The sequence below is a fragment of the Muntiacus reevesi genome, chromosome 13 (assembly GCF_963930625.1).
Source record: "Muntiacus reevesi chromosome 13, mMunRee1.1, whole genome shotgun sequence".
Lineage (NCBI taxonomy): Eukaryota > Metazoa > Chordata > Mammalia > Artiodactyla > Cervidae > Muntiacus > Muntiacus reevesi.
Genome location: NC_089261.1, coordinates 39,581,676 through 39,595,717, shown reverse-complemented (window position 1 = coordinate 39,595,717; position 14,042 = coordinate 39,581,676). Strand labels below are relative to the sequence as shown.

General features: G+C 39.3%; 1 long non-coding RNA gene across 1 annotated transcript in view; it reads left to right on the top strand.

Moving 5' to 3' along the window:
- Positions 1-1,360: 1,360 nt before the first annotated feature.
- The window catches only part of LOC136146087 (uncharacterized), a 103,031-nt gene continuing 90,349 nt past the window's right edge, over positions 1,361-14,042 (top strand). Inside the window, exon 1 of the long non-coding RNA XR_010658893.1 lies at positions 1,361-1,381. This is a non-coding gene — a long non-coding RNA (uncharacterized lncRNA). The remainder of the gene's footprint in view (positions 1,382-14,042) is intronic.

Here is a 14,042-nt window from a genome sequence, read left to right as displayed (position 1 = left end):
TCTAACCGGCTGGATCACAGTTACTTGTTGGTGTTGGTGAAGTTAATTATTCTAGTGGTAGGCTCCTGTTTTCCACCTTGCTGATTGTGGCAGAATTCACAGTGCTTATGGAGGGGCATTTCTGTTTCTATCACCATGCCTGCTACAAATCTGAGAGCACCCAATTCCCTAAATGTTCTTCTTGAAACAGCTATATTGTCTAATAGTCCCTGCAACTTGATGTTGACTGACACAATCACAAAGTATAAAAATTATTCCACATCCATTTCTCTTTAAAATGAAGGAGAAATTCTTTAATTGGAATCAGAATATTACTTCCTATTTAACATCACATTATCTTTCTTTTCAATAGAGAGTGTTCTAAGTGAATAGACACATACGACAAGCATAATTCATGGAGATTTGATTAACATAAGACTGTTTGAACACAATATAGATTCTCCTTAATAAAGAAGATTAAGGTCTAAAATGTCAGAAGTAATGAGCACAATATAATTGGGAAAAAAAAAAACCTTTAGAACTTGGCGTTTACTAGAAGACAAAGGAAAAATAACAGAGGATCTCAGTAGTACTTAAGCATTTGATATTTTATGGTACTCAAAGCCCTTATTAAAAGAAAGAGTGCATTATCTGTACTATTTAGCTGGAATATTCCAGATGTCTCTAGTCTTTGTAAACATATCACAACATCTTAATTCTGTGTTTATTTGAATTGCTCCTAAGTCATGTCTCTTTTTCATTCCATTCTTAATCACTGAGTCTGTGATTAAAAATGGCAAACATGTGTTTTAAGAGAAACTAAGCTGTGATTTCAGTTGTGAGTAGTAATTTCAGAGTGGCAGAACACATTAACCCCTTCTTTTCCACCTACACGTGAATGTATAACAAGACAAAGGAAACAGGAAACGCAAATAGACCAGCAAAGCATAGAAAAATGAACTACTATTCAATTCAAATGCTTTGCATGGTTTTGCCAGCAGAGGATGAAATGGTTGGAAGGCATCGCTGACTCAATGGACATCAGTTTGAGCAAATTCCAGGAAATAGTAAAGGGCAGGGAAGCTAGGCAGGTTACAGTCTATGGGATCACAAAGAGTCAGACATGACTTAGCGACTGAATAACAGGAGGAGGAGAGGTTTCTGAAGGAACAAACAAAAGAAAACTGACAGTTCAATATTTATAAAACAGTGTTCAGCTAAAATAACACAAGCAATCACAAATAGGATACTATTGTGGTTAAGACTCTTGATTTTTGCTCTCAAAGGAAGATCAGTTTTAGAATCTGACAATCATTGGATTCTACTGACTCTGCTTTCTTCTCTCTCCAGGGTCAAGTGTAAGTCATTTCACCATTCCATGATGGACTTCTTCATTTGTAAAGTAAGTGAAATCAGCTCATGAGTGAACTCTAAGTTGATTATCATCTGCCAGAATATGAGATATATGTCAATTTAATTAGAAGAAGTTCTAGATAAAAGTTAAATACTGTTAATCATATCTACACTGGGAAAATATTGAAAATGTAATTTCAATTTTCATGGGAAGGAAACAATTTTATTCATTTAAAAACAGCATTGAAAGTGAAAGTGTGAAGGTGTTAGTTGCTCAGTTGTGGCCAACTCTTTGCAACCCTATGGGCTGTAGACTACCAGTTCCTTCTGTCCAGGGAATTCTCCAGACAAGAATACTGGATTAGATTTATGGAATGTCACAAATTATGGTAAATTTCTAAAACCTTGGAGCAAAAAATAAAAATAATATAAATAAATGTATTTGAATATTGATGGGTAAGGTCAAATATTATTGTATGGTTGTGTGAAAGACAATACTAATTGTGTATTTATTTTTAAATAAATCTAAGTAAGTTCAATGAGTCGATTCAGACAGAACAATCTGTTAAAAATTTTAATTAAAAAAAATAGTCCATATAAAGTTGAAGCAGAGCCTACTTAAGTAATACATAGACAAATATAGTAACACATAGACAAATATTTCAGAAAATGTAGAAGTGTTGTTGGCTCCAAATTAAAAAAAACACATTCAAAGAAATTCTAATATCATGTTACTATTTTCAGTGAAACCACATATGTCCCTGCAATCAAAATACTACTCTATAGTCCTATCACTAAGTTTTTTTGGGAGTCCATATATTAAATCTGAACAATATTTTATAATTTTTTTTTTTTTTTTGCTTTTGATTCAGGAAACTGGTAGTAAGATATTTACATCAATCATGTTAAGGTCATAGTCCAAACTGATCTCTAGCAGGGCTGAGACATGTTATTTTTTCTTTTTTAAAGAACTTTTTTTTGAAAAAAAAAAGCACTATGATTTGAAATAAGCATCTTTGCTTTGATAACTTGTGTTTCATCTTTGCCTGTTGAAGGGTACATTATGATGATTGCCTCATTGTAGACTCCTGCTTGCAAATGGTAAATCTGTCTCTGTTTTTCATCCCTATTTGATGATTGCATTTAGCCAATAGTTACATAACTCAAGATGGTAAATTGATGCCATTAAGAAGATTGAATAAGATGATGTAACTGCCATACTGATTCACAGCCAGTTGTTTATGTCTTTAATAATTTTGGCAAAGCTTGCAGTAATTTTGCTTGTTCGCAGTGTTCTGTATTATTAAAGCACAGTTCTGTGCTCAGTGAATTCTAATCCTTACAACCCACCAGATATCTCTTAGAATGAAGTGCTTCCTTTCCTATCTGTCCTGGAGGGAGATCGTGATTTTCAGATTGATTGCTTGATTGATTTAATGAATGATGGTGGAGAGCTGTATCTTCCATGTTGGAAGACAAAAGTAGAGATAATGCCTGTAAACTACTTGGTGTAAGGAAGAGTTCAATAAATGTTAGCTATTTTTCCCTCTTTATGTGACAAAATTCAATAAGAGGGCTCATTTAGAACAAATGAGTAAAATCAATCACAGAAGTTATGTTCAGTCTTTAAATTAGGAAGAACATAGTAAAACTCAGTGTATTAGTTATCTGTTGCTGCTTAACAATGATACTATAAACCTGGTGACTTAGAACTGCACACATTTATTTCTTCACGGTTTCTCTGAGTCAGGAGTCTGGGAGCAGTTTAGTTGAGTCCTCTGCTTCAGGATCTTTCAAAGTTGCAATCAAAGTGTTGGCCAAGTAGTGATCTCATCTGAGGCTCAATGGTGAGGAATCAACTTCTTCACTCACAGCATTGTTGGCAGAATTCAGTCCCTTTCAGTTTCCAGATTGAGGGCCTCGGTTCTCTTCTTTCTCTGAGCTGGAGGCCACCTTCAGCTTCTTGTCACGTGCTCTCCCCCACACAGCAGCTCGTAAGTATGGCAGCCTGTGTCTTCAAACCCAGCAAAAGGAAGACAGAGTCTCTGCAAGATGAGTTAACAATCTTTTGGAGTGTATACACATAATCTAGTGCATCATATCACCTTTGGCATATTCTGTTGGTTAAAAGCAGTTCATGAGTCCCACCTCCACTGGAGGGGAGGGTATCAGACCAAGCAAGAATAGCAGAGGGCATGATGATGGGTAGATGGGTACTACCTTAAGACTCTGCTGACTACACTCCCTAAGAACAAAAATTACAAAGTGGTGGCTGTGCTTCATTGTTTAAGTTCATTAATTTCCTTCTTGCTTGCTGCCCTTACGTAATAAAAGATAACTTTTTTCTAGTTAAAGCACTTGAGAAAAAAAGCAATATTGTAATTTTTTAAGCACTATAGAATTGGAAGGAGATAGTATCTTAGGTTTGCCTGGAACTTTAGAGTTCACAATGTACTAATATTTATAAATATTATTATTTCAGACTAGAAAATGGAGAGTAGAACTGATATCAATTTCAAGATTACAACTCAGAGTTTAGATTCCATGTGAAGCCTTAATTATAGCATCCTGCTGTATATCTGTTGATGAGTTCAATATGCGCCTCTCTCGAGTCTGGCTATTTTTAAAAATAGCTTTCTTAGTTAAAAATAATTCATATTGGATTGGATGATGCATAGGAGAGTGGGCAGTGGCCAGCTTGCACTGCAGCCAGATAAGCTGATGGGACAGGAGAATCAAGTGTAGAGAGCAGTATATTATGGTCATCAAGATGAAAGGCGCCATAGGTCAACTGGGAAATGTAGGTACACCAAGCATGAATGAAACTGGTGACACAGATCATTTCATTTCTTTGAAATACATTGTATGAACCATTTTCTAGAGCATGTCTACAAGCATTGTGTGTGAAAGACCTGGTGATCAAGAGACTATTTCCATAGAGGACATACAAACCAGAACCCCATGTACAGCTTGAAACTACACTACCTTCTAATCTCAAAACTGCTTTGCTCCTAACTAAGTCTGTAGGACTTCTCTGGTAGCTCAGATGGTAAAGAATCTGCCTGCAAGGCAGGAGCCCCCTGTTCAATCCCTGTGTGGGGAAGATCCCCTGAAGGTGGAAATAGCAACCCACTCCAGTATTATTGCCTGGAGAATCCCATGGACAGAGGAGCCTGCCAGGCTACAGGCCGTGGGGTCACAAAGAGTTGGAGATGGCTGAATGACTACCATTTTCACTTTTAAGACTGTATCTCCTTCCCCAGAAGTAATCAGACGCACCATTCTTCTTATAGGCCTTTATCTCTGGAATATTCTCTACTTGAAGTATTCTCTTCTTGGTTGTGAAGCAGAAGTTACTCGGTGTGTATGAATAGCCACCTTATAACTCTTCATTAATGTGGTTCAGAGTAACATTCATATGGCAATAACTTTATCAAGATGACACATTTAAGTCTATAGGGTTATCACTGATAATTCTCGGGGGGTGATGACTGTCCATGATGAGATTTGATATTTCTGTCTTTTACTCACTAGTTGATCTCAACTCAGGTCAACCAGATATGCAGAGAGCATTTGAAAACTGCAGGTGGAACCATAAACATAGTTGTTATATATTTATGTATCCATGGAGAGTTGCAAAAGCAACCCTTCTAAAACCAAAGACTGCAATACTATATAAAAAGATATTTAGCTTTATGAGAGAATGATGCTTGGCAGTGTTAGTGCATGCACTTTGTGTTTGTTTGATAAATATGTTAGAAGATCCTATGTGTTTAGTTTTTCTTCATGAAATCCTTCTGTATGTGATGAACTCATAGAAGAGATGCTATTTCATAGAAAGAAACTTGATGAACACCACAACAAAAGTCTTCAAGTTACAGAATTCCAGTGTTTAAACTCCAATGTGCAAAGAGCTTATAAAACGTCATTTCTGTGCCTGCAAGGAAAGGAAGAACAGTCTGAAAATCAGTGACTTTTCTTGGACTCATCAGAGACCTGAGATTATAAAGAAATTTGTTACCCTGAAATCTGGAGAGACAGGTAAATTCAGAGAGTCACAGATGAGATCTACTTACCAAGAGCAGAAGTTGCTGGAGTCATAAACTGGTAAGGACACTTAAATGATCATTTTGATGAATTGCTGGAGGCTGAGTGTGGACTAGCATGAGACTGGAAAAACCCATGGGGGCTGTGGTCTTGGACTGACCCCGGTAGATTCCCAGGTTTTATCTCCAAGAGCCCCACTGGGCTTTCATAGTGCGCATGCAAATTCTCTATCTTTGTGATTCTGGCAGGAAGAGAGGAAGAGTAATCATTGTGTGATATGTCCACAACAAAAGCCACTTTTCAAAGGGAAAAGATTTTACCCAGAGCCTTATCCCAGGTAGTGGAAGGGAATTCTGCCTGACCCAGGTCATTCTTGCCTCCCTGTCTAACCTAAAGTGTGGAGGGAAGCTAAGCAATGATTGTGGAAACACCAGTCGAGGTCTGAGGTCTTAGCCCAGAGCTGCAGGTGCACTGGGAGACTGGAAGATTGAATCATAAGATGACAGTATGAATCTCCTACCCCACAACATATCGCCCCCACATTGGATTCCAGTAAAATGACAGTGCAATACAGCTGACAGAGCTGTGAGATGCAGACGTTCCCTGAGGAGGGTATATGGAGGGAAGCCCAGGGTGGGGAAAGGAGACAAAAATTAGAACAATAGAGGAATATAAAGCCACTGGCCCCAACAGCTACTGCAGGCATTAATTAACAAGCAACTCCTATTCAGATTGGCATACACCCTCATGCTAATGGCCTATTTACTTTAAAACCTGTTCTCCAACACAGCATCACTGGCATTTAACAAAAATCTGCAAGGTATACCAAAAGTCAATAAAAAGATCTGAAGAGGCAAAGCAAGCATCAATGTCAGACTCAGACAAGACACAAATATTGGAATTACTAAAATGAGAACTTAAAATAACTATGAATTATATGCATTCCAATTGAAAAAGGAAAATAACCGAGGAGAGACAAATAATGTAAGCAGACAGACAAAAACTGTAAGAATGTGTCAAAAGGAAATGCTCAGTATCAAAGGCAATATAATAGAAATGGAAATGCTTTAAGTGTCTCATCAATATGAACACAATTGAAGAAGGATTTGGTGAGTTTCACTGACCAATGGAAACTTCCCAAACTGAAATACATAGAATAAAAAGAATTAAAAAAGTAGAAACTCCATGAACTTGGGACATTTCTAAAAGTAACATTTGTATATTAGGAATGCCAGAATGAAAAGAAAGAGAATATGAGAATAGAAGAAATATTTGAAGTAATAAAGGGCAAAATATTTCCAAAATTAATAGCAGACACCAAGCTACAGATCCAGGAAGCTCAGAGAATAACACAGGTTAAACACAAAACAAACAAACTAAAACAAAACAAAACAAAAACATCTCATAAAAACTACACCTAGACATAGCATGTTCACACGACAGGAAAATAAAGACAAAGACAAAGATCTGTAAAGAAACCAAGAGATGGAGAGGAAACACTTTACCTGCAGAGGAAGAAAAATAAGAATTAAAGTGGACTTCACATCAGAAACTATGCAAATAAGAAGAGTAGAATGAAAGTACTAAAAGGAAAAAACAAAAAAATTAGAACTGAGAATTCTATATCCAGCGACATTGCCCTTTAAAAGAATGTCCTTCAAAAGAATGTTATGACTTTCTCTCTCTCTTTTTCTAGTGCGAACGCACACACACACACACACACACACACACACACACACATATACACATCACACAAACTCACACAGAAACTTAGAAAATTCATCCCCAGAAGTCATGCTATAAAGGAAATATCAAAAGAAGTGCATTTAAGAGAATGGAACTGATGTAAGTCAGAAACTTAGGTCTACGTAAATAAGGAAGAGTTGGAGAAGGAAGAAATGAATAATTTTATTTTTATTTTGATAAATATAAAATATAACTGTTAAGAATAGTCACATGTATTGGATGACTAGAACATATGGTTAAGTGAAATGAGTGACAGAAATATCGTAAGAAAGCGACAGAGGGATTATAAATGCTCTTTATAAGAAACCTGTGTTATGCATGAAGTGGTACAGTTACTTGAAGGTGACTTAGATTAATTTATTTATTTCACAGTCTAAAAAAACTATTTAAAAAAATTTAAGTAGTATAATTGAATAATTGATATACTGAGAGAGGAGACAATGTTCAAATTATATAAAGTGCTCAATGAAATCCATCGAAAGCAGAAAAAGAAGGGGAAAGGGAAGCAAAGAATAAACAAAAGAAAGATTAAAAAGACAGTTTGTTGTTCAGTTGCTCAGTCGTGTCTGACTCTTTGGGACCCCATGGACTGCAGCAGGCCAGGCCTCCCTGACCTTCACCACCTCCCAGAGTTTGTCCAAGTCCATGTCCATTGAATCAGTGATGCCATCCAACTATCATCCTCTGCCACCTTCTTCTCCTCCTGCCCTCAATCTTTCCCGTCATCAGAATATGGTAGCTATTAACCCAACTGTATCAATAATGATTTAAGTAATAACAGTCTGAATATCTATATTCAGAATATACAAAGAATTCATACAACTCAACATAAAACACAAATAATTCTATTAAAAAGTGGACAGAAGACCTGAATAGATATTTTTCTAAAGAATGCATTTAGATGGCCAACAAGCATGTGAAAAGATGCTAAACAACACTATTCATCAGAGAAATACAAATCAAAACCACAATGAGATATCTCTTCATACCTGTCAGAATGGCTACAATCAAAAAGACAAATAAGTGTTGGCAACTGTGTGGAAAAGAGGGAACCCATGTTCACTGTTGGGGAGATATATTAATTGGTATAGCCACTAGGGAAAACAGAATAGAAGCTCCTCAAAAAATTAATACTTAAAGATTTACAGTACATTAGTATTATTTTTTTAATCGAAGTATAGTTGATTTACAATGTATTGGTAGTTTCTAGTGTACAACAAAGTGACTCAGTTGTATATATTTTTGTGTGTATGTATATATATATATATTCTTTTTAGCATTCTTTTTCATTTTAGATTATTACAGAAATATTGAGTACAGTTCCCTGTGCTAAACGGTAGGACCAGGACCTTGTTGTTTATTTTATATACAGTATAGTCGTTTGTATTTGCTAATCCCAAACTTCTAGTTTATCCCTACCTCTCCCTTTTCTCTTTGGTAACCATAAGTTTGTGAATATGTTTCTGTTTCATAAATAAGTTCATTTGCATTGAAGTTTAGATTCCACATATATGTGCTATTTGTCTGTCTCAGTATGGCAGTCTCTAGGTCTGTCCATGCAAATGATATTATTTCCATTTTTTTATGGTTGAGTATTATTGCATCATGTGTATATAGCACATCTTCTTTATCTGTCCATCTGGCCGTGGACATTTAGGTTGCTTGCATGTCGTGGCTATTGTAAATAGTGCTGCTAGGAACATTGGGGTGCATTTATCTTTTCAAAGTATAGTTTGCTCCAAGTACTTGCCCAGAAGTGGGAATACCATATCATATGGTAGCTCTGTTATTAGTTTTTAAGGAATAACCTTAATGGTTTCCATAGTGGCTGCACCAATTTAAATTCCCACCAACAGTACAGAAGGATCCCCTTTTCTCTACACTGTCTTTAGCATTTGTTATTTGTAGATTTTTTAATGATGGCTCTTCTGACTGGTGTGAGGTGATACCTCATTGTAGTTTTGATTTGCATTTCTCTGATAACTAGCAATGTTGATCATATCTCTTCATGTGCCTATTTACCATTTGTATGTGTTCTTTGGATAATCGCCTATTTAGGTCTTCTGCCCATTTTTATTGCGTTGTTTGTTGTTGTTGAGTTGTATGAGCTGTTGTATATTTTAGAAATTGATCCCTTGTCAGTTGCATCATTTGCAAATATTTTCTCCCGGCTCATAGGTTATCTTTAATTTTGCTTATGGTTTCCTTGTCTATGCAAAAGCTTATAATTTTGATTAAGTCCCATTTGTGTTTATTTTTGCTTTTATTTTTATTGCCTTGGGAGACTGAACTAAGAAAACACTGGTATGATTTATGTCAGAGAATGTTTTACCTATGCTGTCTTCTAAAAGTTTTACAGTGTCCTGTCTTATATTTAAATCCTTAGGCCATTTTGAGTTTATTTTTGTGTATAGTGTGAGGGAGGGCTCTAACCTCACTGATTTACATATAGTTGTCCAGGTTTCCCAATACTACTTACTGAAGAGATTGTCTTTTCTTCATTGTATATTCTTGCCCCTTTTGTCAAAGATTAATTGACCACAGGTTTGGGGGTTTATTTCTGGACTCTATTCTGTTGCATTGATCCATATATCTGTTTTTGTGCTGATACCATGCTGTTTTCATTATTATAGCTTTGCAGTATTATCTGAAGTCTGAGTGGGTTACGCCTCCAGCTTTATTCTTTCTCCTCAAGATTGCTTTGACAACTGATGTCTCTAGTGCCAAATCAACTTAAATCCTGAGTATTGCAAATACTAACACCAACAACATTGTACCCTAACCTTCAAAGGGTATATTTTAGACTTAGAAAACTGGAGAAAGATCAAATCAGAACAGTAAGCTTCAGATTTGGTAATTTTTCCTTGTGACTTATTATTTTTATTTTTCTCTTGTGATTTGTTTGACATAATTGAAAAATTGAAATACTTGGTACTAATTCTTAACAAGATGATTATTTTGCCCTTTCACTATTAATGTTACACTGTACTATCACTACTGTCTTGTCATCCTAGTACAAAGTGAAGCTTAGGTATATTTTTTATTTGAAAAATGTAATTAATATTCCTAAAAATGCCAGAAACTTCAAAACTTGGGGGAAAAAATTAGTGATAGGGCCCACACGGGTTCTCATTGATAAGATGGCTCTTTATGTCAACCTCACAAACAAAGAATAAAATCACAGTGATCCGTGAGACTGCCCAAACTGCCCAAATGGCATTCTGTTTTCTCACTGGCACCCGTCTTCTCAAAGCTGCAAGACCACCCAGATCCCAGACCTCTGGCTATGTGGCCACAGGACTCAACTACAGGTTAAAAATTAACCACCCCTTCAGAGAATTTTCATTGGTGGAGTATAAGAAGGACCCCGTCCGAAAGGGAGGGTGCTGGTTCTCCGTAGGAGCCAGTCACTCTCTCTTTTCCCTCTAATAAATTTGCCTTTTCTTGCCTGACTGCCCGGCTCTCTCTCTTTTTCCCTGCACTTGCCTTATGGTCTCTCTCAAGAATAGGAGTGGGGCATTTTGGGAGTATGAGAAAAGAATGGGAAAATGGGGTATCTTGAAGTGTGCAAGGCAGAGGCTCAGTTATTTGTGGCATAGATATTAAACTGTCAACCCCCAAACAGAGACCTGAGAGCCCTCGGCTTTTCCGGAGTAGGCAGGCGTGCAGAGTAAGTGGCCCCTGTGTCCATGAGATAGGAGATTGGCTTACCCCCACTGTCAGAGTTACCCTGGCCTCCCTAGAGGTGACGAGAGTCAGGGCCTGGGGTCCTGGGCACCGTCAGTCTTCAGCGGCGAGTCCAAGGAGGCTGGGCAGAGCTGGGTCAGAGGACTCCTGGTCAGGACCAGGAGGGGATGAGCGGATGGATCCCTAGAGGGGGATTTGCGCAGTCAACCTTCCAATGTCCCCTTATGCCACAGCTGGGACATGGACCCGGAGGGGACCTTAGCTTTAGGCATGAACAAGCCCAGTGGCCTTCTTTGCTGCATTTGAAGCAGGGCCCAGGTGACTTCCTTTCTTTGTTGGTTGATGGACGCTTGGAGTCATGTAGGGCAGTGGCTAAAAAGTGATATTTGGCCTGATCTCGTTGGGCCTTCTCTAGCTTTGCCTGTTCTTCCCGGTTATTGAGAATCTTAAAGGATAAATTAAAAGGTCTCGTTGAGGGGTTTGAGGGCCTTCTGCCTTTTTAGTTTCTTTTGGATATCTGGGGATGACTGGGAGATAAAATGGGTGTTAAGGACAATGGTGCCCTCTGCTGAAGTGGAGTCTAATTTTGTATATATTTGTAGGGCTTCCTTTAACCTGGCTAGAAATTGTGCCAGGTTTTCACCTAGTCTTTCAGTTATTTCCCAGTGCTTATCGAAGTTGAAGGCTTTATACCCTGCCCTTTGAAGGCCCAGAACGAGGCAAGCACCCATATGACTGCGGGTTGCTCTCCCAGGTCTCCCTGCCTGATAATCCCAGTTGGGATCATCTCGGGGGACAGCCATTGCCCCTACGGACTTAGTCCGTGTGTCTCAAGAGCATGTGCCTGAGAGGCTTGCCATACGCATTCTTTCTCTTCTGGGAGAAGAGTGGAGGAAAGTGCGATGTGAGTATCATGCCAGGTTAAGTCATAAGACTCGGTAAGATACTTGAATTCTTTTAGATAATTGCCAGGGTCTGAGGAGAAGGAGCCAAGGTGCTTTTTAATCTGAGATAGATCAGTGAGGAAGAATGGGACATGAACCCGAACAACGCATTCTGCTCCAGCTACTTCTTGTAAAGGAGGAGTGGGGCGAGGGAAGAAGCGGGGTCCTGCAGTGAAGTATCCTGTTTTAAGGTTGTTCAGACCGGATACAGGGAGGGGATCTAGGGAGGTCAGGGTAAAGCCTTGGGACCTTCAGGGTAGAGGGTGGGGCTGAGGTCTCAGAGCTTGCCTCAGGCACAGGCTGGGGAGGGGCTTGGGAGCTGCTGCTCCCAGAAGGATGGAGGGAGGAGGGGACAGAAGGTGGAGGTTGTTGGAATTGAATCTGGAGTGGCTGCAATGGGATTGGGAGTGATAGGGGGTGGGCTGTGGTCCAAAGAAGAAGAAGAAAAGTCTGAACAGGGATCAGGAGACATTGTATTAGGAGGATGTGGCCCAGAGTGGGCTAAGAGTAATTGAGAAGTAGAACAGGACTCATAGAGAGAGGGTCGAGAGCAGAGAGTGAAGAGAGCCTGAAAATAAGGGATTTCTAACCACTTGCTGTTGTGGCGGCAGACATTATGGAGGTCCTGTAGAGTATTAAAATCCAGAGTTTCATTTTCTGGCCATTGGGACCTATTATCAAGTCTGTATTGTGGCCAGACAGTGTTAGAATAGTAAATAAGTCTTTTTGGTCTTATCTCCCCTTGGAAGCCCAAGACTTTTAGGTTCCAGAGAAAGCATCCTAGAGGAGTAGACTTTGAGGGCTGGGAGAAAGACTTGCTTAAGAATGTTAAAGGCTGAATGGATATTTGATTTTAGCTTTAGGGGTTCTGAAAGATCTACTCAGTTGGCTTGATATAGGGGTTGTGCCAAGAGGAATCCAGAGGCATAGATATCCAGCTAACCCCAAGAAGGACAGGATCTTTATTTTTGATGTAGGGAGTGGATATATGTAGGGGTGGATATAAGGGACTTTCTATGGTAATATATTTTTTTCATTGGTGTTGAAAGGACTCCAAGATAGGTGACTCTAGGAAGAGAGAGCTGAACCTTGGTGGGAGATAACTTAATAGCCTCTATCAGCTAGAAAACTGAGGAGTTGTATAGTGTGTTGTTGAGTGTGTAAGCGAAGGACTACAAAGGAGATCATCCACATATTGGAAGACAGTACTTGGAGTAAGGTCAAGAGAGGTTAGGTCTGATGCTAGAGCGTGGCCAAAAAAATGAGGGCTATCACGAAAGCCTTGTGGAAGGACTGTCCTTGTCAGCTGTTGGGAGCGATGATTGTTTGGATCAATCCAGGTAAGGGCAAAGAGGTCTTGAGAGTCTGGGTGTAAAGGAATAGTAAAGAAGGCATCTTTGAGGTCTAGAACAGTGAAATGGGTCATGGAAGAGGGAATGAGAGAGAGAAGAGTATAGGGATTTGGAACTACTGGGTGTATGGGGATAACAACCGCATTGATATGTCACAGGTCCTGGACCAGGTGATAGGAGCCATTTGGCTTTTTGGCAGGTAGGACAGGGCTGTTATAGGGAGAGTGAGTTGGGTGCAAGAGGCCCTGACGTGGGAGTTTAGTAACAGCAGGTTTACCCTGTTGATGTTTTTGGGAGATGGGGTATTGTGGTTGACTGGGGAATTTAGAGGGGTCTTTGAGATGGATATGAATTGGAGCATGGTGAGAGGCAACAGATGGGTTATCTGCATCCTAAACTATGGGGTTTATGGTCACGGAGGCCAGTGGGGAGGGGGAAGAAGAGGTGGGGTCGAGCTGGGTCAGATGACTCCTGCTCAGGGCCAGGAGGGGATGTCCAGATCCCTAGAGGGGGATTTGGACAGTCAACCTTCCAATATCCCAGTTGTGGCATAAAGGGACTTTGGAAGGCCGACATAATGAGCCATCTTATCAATGAGACCCCATGTGGGCCCTATCAATTAGGTCTTGATACATCTAGTTCCCTGATAGCTCAGTTGGTAAAGAATCCTCCTGCAATGCAGGAGATCCCATTTTGATTCCCAGGTTGGAAAGATCCACTGAGAAGGGATAGGCTACCCATACCAGTATTCTTGGGCTTCCCTTGTGGCTCAGCCGGTTAAGAATCCTCCTGCAATGCGGGAGACCTGGGTTCAATCCCTGGGTTGGGAAGATCCCCTGGAGAAGGGAAAGGTTACTCACTCCAGTATTCTGGCCTGGAGAATTCCTTGAACTGTATAGTCCATGGGGTGGCAAAGAATCAGACACTACTGAGT